Genomic DNA, 6,291 nt, shown 5'->3' with positions numbered 1-6,291 from the left:
GCTGTATACGTGGCGGATTTATGCTCTAGCCTCGTTGTTGTCCCTTGACAAATATCTTTAGGCCTAATTACGATTGTTTAATTTAATGACTTGGTTTAACAGGTGTTGATTTTTCAGTTAATTAGCGATTATACCCGCTATTAAGCTGATGACAAGTGTTTAGAGTACCGTAGGCTGTTTAGAAAGGGGAGCTGGTGAATATCGGTCTTTTTTAACTGTAGGATAGGATCTCGTTAATGTGGGTGTTTATAGAGTTGGGAACGTGTCATCATCGGTTGCTTATGAGGTGGCAATAAATGAAAAAAAAATCACGTAATGACCGTTGGTCTGCGAATTGCATTTCGAAAATTACTTACAAAGTCTTGTTTTATTTGGAATGGATATAGTTTATAAATTGCATGAATGAATCTTTTCAATTTTTGTTTGATTAGATATGAATTTTGAGGTGTATCAATAGTAGAATTAGGGAGAACTGATAATGATAGTGAAAAAAAAAAAGAAACAGAATACGAGAATACACTAGTATAATTATAGTCAAGGATGTTTTGCTTCCTTGACAGGCTAGTCATGTCCTTGACAAGCGGCCAGTGAAGGATATTTTTTGAACCCACTATGAAAAACTTGGTGGGCGAACTCTCCCCAAAGATTTCCCCGTAATCTCCTCCTCCCCCCTCCTCCTCTTCCCCTTCTCTCACAACTCTCTCTTATCCTATCCCACTCCTAAGACCGACTCCCAAAACTGACTCCCACATTGTGAAAACAACCTCATATCACTAGGACGTAACTCTAGAGGAGGGTGAATTGGGTTTATGCTAATCTAATCCGATTTATGTCAAATTAAAACTTATTAACAAATATATCCTAGCAAATGAGATATGACAATATATATGCAAAGATATACTAGTAAACACAATGGTGAAATAAACATAAAATAAGATAGTAAGCAATATAAACAATGAGCAATTAACAAAGACGGTATAAGATGAACACAAAAATAAGTGCGTCAATGCAAACTCAAACAAGCGATATGATCACGGAGTTCGGTCCCCACGACCTACGTCTCCGCTCCTCACCTCGAGGAGATCTCCAGTATCACAATTGGGTTTTCTACGCTCACCCGAATAACGTTTATACTTCACACTCGGTTTTCTAGCTCAACGAAAACTTTACAATCACTCACAATATAAACATACTAACTACCACATCAAGTGTTGGTCTCTAGCTTGTGTCTCCCTCAAGCGTTAGGAATTACAACCTCTCTCTAGGCATTACCACCTACCCCACTCCTCTTGGGAAGACCCCGTCTCTCACCACACACTCCTCTCGGTGTACTAGTGTAATACAAAGTGAACCTCATAATTAAGCTCGCTAACAACAAATGATTTGTTCTCTAAATAATGTGAGAACACAATATAAGCTCACTCTCAATGTCACACTCCCCACAACTCAAATTATACTATGTATGAAATACAATAAGCTCAATGGTTGTGTGTGTAAACAAAGAGTATCAATAATTTAAACTCAATAATGAACTCTAGCTTATGGAAATTAGAATCATAACAATAAAATAGCTAGAATTAAGTTTAAGGAAACTTCTCTATAGATAACAAGAGAGAGGGAGAAGAGTGAATGCTCAAACACCAAAGGATGATCTCCACTTTGCTCTTGTGAAAATTGCTTCACAAACTAAACTTGAAACAAACACTAAAACAAACTTAGAACCATTGTAAAACTTGTTTTAAACACTTCTTGGATAGTTTTTGGTCTGAAGTATGAAGGGTATTTATAGAGACCCCAAAACACAAGAAAAACAAAGCAAAAAAGATCAAAAACCCAAAAACAGGACAAGGCTGGAAAAAACTAGCCGTTACAGCATCAGTCGACTGACGGCTTTCATCAGTCGACTGATGAGCTGACCGTTAGAGGCATTTTACAGTTCATCAGTCGACTGACGACATTTATTAGTCGATTGATGGATCATCAGTCGACTGGTCAGTCGACCAAATTGAAACAGAAACTTTTTGTTATTCTAGACGATTTCTTCTGTTGACTGAACACATTCATCAGTCGACTGATAACACTATATCAGCTTAATTTAAATAGTAAAACCGATTTTTAAACCTCTTTTAAAAATAGCAAATAAAATCAGAAAAATATAAAACTTTGGGAAATGATTGTAGACATGATAATACACATGTTACAAAAAATGGTTTTTAAAAATCATCTCCCATTTATAAATTATCATCATTTTACAAATATGTCCAAAACATGAAAACATGAGATACTTGAATTTTGATGTTTGACTTAAACCAAGTTTTGAAACTTTGTAAAATAATTTTATAGACTTAATGAAAGATATAACTATTGTTGTTAAGTCTATAAGCCAAAAACACTATGTTTTACATATTTTACAATAAACATGATTTCATTGACTAAATAAACTTGATATTGATAAAATCATATATAAGTATATAAACATGAAACATGTATGTATTTTTCAATTATATTCATTTGTTTCATATTTAAACTTGAAAGCTTATAAAACCAAAACATGTATATATAACGATATATATACAAAACCAAATACGTGTGTGTGTATATATGAGTTTAAAATACCAACACACATAATATAAAAACCTAAACTAAATATACCCATGCTTGTGATCTTCAACGAAGTTCTATCTTGGTACACTTGCGGATGAAGCTTGAACTTGGATTTTTAACTTGAATTGCATTGTTTCACTCCACTATTTTCGCCAACCTCATTTGATATAATCATTGTGGTGCAATTCCATCCATCCTCTAACATATTATTTGCCTAGAATAGATACAGAACACAAACACTAGACAAACAACATTAGATGTAAATTGTTTGTAAATCATCATCAAAACAAAAGGACCCAACACATTGTACCATCAGTCGCCGCCTCGCCGCTGCCGCTCCCACTGCCGATCGCCATGCCACTGGCTTCTCCTTCTCCTTCCCCTTCACTATAAGGTATGTTTTCATGTTAATTTTAAATTTTTTTTAGCAATTTATATAGTTTACTGTTTAATTTTGTTTGGATTTCTCAAATTCAAAACCCTAATTAACTTTAAACTGAATCCAATCCCTAACTTAAAAAAACCTAATTCAATCCTAGTAAATCTAATAAAAATTACCCTCATCCTAAAGCTCAATAACATTACAATAAATGTAGAACTCTAACCTAACTTTCACCTTACTTTTATCTCTAATAAGAGTAATTCAACTTTACTAACATTTGTTATGACCATGATTAACATAAGTGTTAATCTTCCTCCTTGAGTCAGCACACGTCACATATCAGCATTAATCAATCATGTTATCTCACCACAACCAGAGACGACCCGTATCGCCTGGGCACTCACCTCTTCGCGAGTCAGGCCGAGTCGAGACCTACTCTCGCCCGACCTCATCTAGCAAATCGGCCACCCTCATCCACTCAGAGCCATATCGACAACTTGTAAAGCTAACTAGAAAGGCGATACTTGTCATCGCTCGCATAGAGCCAAGTCAGGAGGCAATTCGTCACTGAACTCCACACCTACAGTTGTCTATTTTCATCATAGCTGGTGCCATGAGTCTACATGACTCATCACCCCCCATACCTCCTTAATCACCATCACATCTTGATTGACTCACCGCATGCGTAGTCGACACATATCAACTTTATCGATCCAGCTGTCAGTCTAGACTCGACCATAGTTACACTTCTACCACCTTTCAATCGGGTATAAATATGGGTTCAACACCTATTGATAAAGGGCTGATCCTCAAGCCCCTTTATGGAACACAACTATGCAATTTCTACATACTTAAACTAAGAACGTATTCAGTTCATTGGTTTCTTCTCCACTCAAGGACAAATACCGACTTGACCGTTGGAGGAATCACTGGAGAACCCAACTATTGTCATCTAATGTGCCTATTTTGCATCTTACTCATTCTAAACAGGGATCGATCGTTCAAAGGGATGAGGTTACCCGCGTCGCGCATATTGACTCTAAGCCTCGTTGCTAAACTTTGGATTACTCGCTAGTCTCACTACTGAGTCTCAGGACATCAACACTGGAGCTCATCATGGAACCTTTTCATCTCCCTTTGATGAACTATCCCCTATGTTCGAGTGTCAGAAGAAGTTACCATCTCTATCTAAGCTGCCAAGAGTTTTCTCCATAAGGCTATGGAGGCGAGTTGGTCATAATACATCTTCGAAGAAAGGTAAGATACTATCTTCAAAATATTTTTCCTGCTATATTTAATACACAACTTTCATTGATCGGTCATCATCGATTTGAAAGCCCTTGGTATCATTTTCATGAGTAAAACCAAGGCACGTCCTCGACAAAAAGACCTTGATACCTATTAAGGGTAAAACCAAAGCATGCCATCAACTCGGTCGGCTTCGACTCGAAAGACTTTGGTATCATTTTCATGAGTAAAACCTAGGCACATCCTCAAGAAAAAGACCTTGGTACCTATTTAGGGTAAAATCAAGGCATGCCATCAACTCCGTCAGCACCAACTCAAAAAACATTGCTATCATTGTCATGAGTAAAAGTAAGGCACAACATCAGCAAAAAGACCTTGGTACCTATTCAAGGTAAAACCAAGGCACGTCAACCCAGTCTAGATTGACAAAAAGACATTGGCATCTTCCTAAGTCTAAGGCACGTACCCTAAGACCTTGGTGTCATCGCGAGTAAACCCAAGGCACGAGGTTGAGTCGCCGTACTCGTCACAACACAGAGCCGAGTCGCGTCAACCTAGAAACAGACTTGTACTCAAATAAAGCAGATTGCAAACTCTTAACACACAAGAATGCATCTCAAAGGTACACAGTTCAAATTGACAAATATATCATATATGAAACAATTTACAATACAAAAGTGTAAAAAAAAGAAAGAGAGATACATGAGCCCCTAAGAGGTCGGACTCAAGAGACAAGCGTGATTGAGAGGTATAGAAGATTGACCCTAGAGCTAGAAGCAAGAGTTGGACTCGGTGGATCGGCTGTAGTGAATGGCAAGGGAGTAAAGTGAACCTCAGTCTCAACCCCTTCACCTTTCTTTGCCCTAGGCTCACTCACCCAGCTATCATGAGTCGAGCCCTCGCTTGCCTCCTCGATTGACCATTCGCCATCCTCATCGCTATCTCTTCCATCAAGCGCAAGCCCCCCTCCCTAATTATCTATCTTCAGAAGCGTGTCTAGGCAGTTGGCCACCCTCAGAAAATAGTAGAATCAGTCGGGGTTGCTTTGAAGATCAGACAGGAGCTGAAGCCAGTGCCATCTCCATTACTCCAAGAGCGTTGTGGTGATAGCCTTCAATAACCTCGAATCGATGGGCCGCGGCGTCCATATGAGCGAGGCGGTCTTACAGAGCCTGGACCTCAGCCTAGGACGACTTGTGCTATCGCTCGGCCTCCAGCGCATCCTGAATGCTCTCATCCTTGAGATTCATGAGATGCTATCATCCCTGATCTTCATGAGAGCCACCTGCTCCTCCTTCAGCTCGGCCCATAAGCTCTGGTTGGCCAAACGATGCGATCAAGGTCGTTCCTGTGTCATTCCTCTCCTGCTTCTCAGTCGCAACCTCCTCAGATAAATATCTTATCCTATTGTTCCATTCATGGAGCTTGTGCTCGAGATGGCTGACATCTTCCTTGAGCTTGCTGATCTCAGCCAACTTCTTGCTATTAAAAGTCTTCAGGCCATCGATCATCTTCTCCTATATTTCTACCTCCCAACACCACTTGTCGTCGGTTTGCCTCTAAATGGCCAACTCATCCTACTTGGCAGCTAATGACAAGAAGACCTTCTCCAAATCAATCTTCTTGCCCTCTAGCTCTTCTGAAACTTGAGGAAAGAGGTTTGGGCTCACTCATAGTGGCCGGACAACTACTACTTCACCAAAGATCCACGGACCATGTAGCGCTTGAGGCATTGATGGAGGCTGACATTCGGCATCTCAATCTCACCGTTGTGTGGGAGGTAGAACTTCTCGATTGCTTGGGTTTAGGCAAGTCAGGACTCCAGGATGAACCCCCTCTTGTCAAGATGCCGCCTGGGCTCATATCTGAACTCCGTAGATAGCTCTCTATAATATTGGGGATTGGCTCAGGAAGACCCTATCAGTAGCATCCTCAACTAATCCAATTTCTCCACCTCAATTTTGTCGATGCACTAAGGAGATTAATGAATGCCTACAACAAATTGCATCACAATTTCATGAGTTTGAAAAGCAAGCATGTGGAATTAAAATCCGATC

This window comes from Asparagus officinalis, chromosome 3 (genome assembly GCF_001876935.1).
Source record: "Asparagus officinalis chromosome 3, Aspof.V1, whole genome shotgun sequence".
NCBI lineage: Eukaryota > Viridiplantae > Streptophyta > Magnoliopsida > Asparagales > Asparagaceae > Asparagus > Asparagus officinalis.
Note: the sequence above shows the minus strand (reverse complement) of the source record.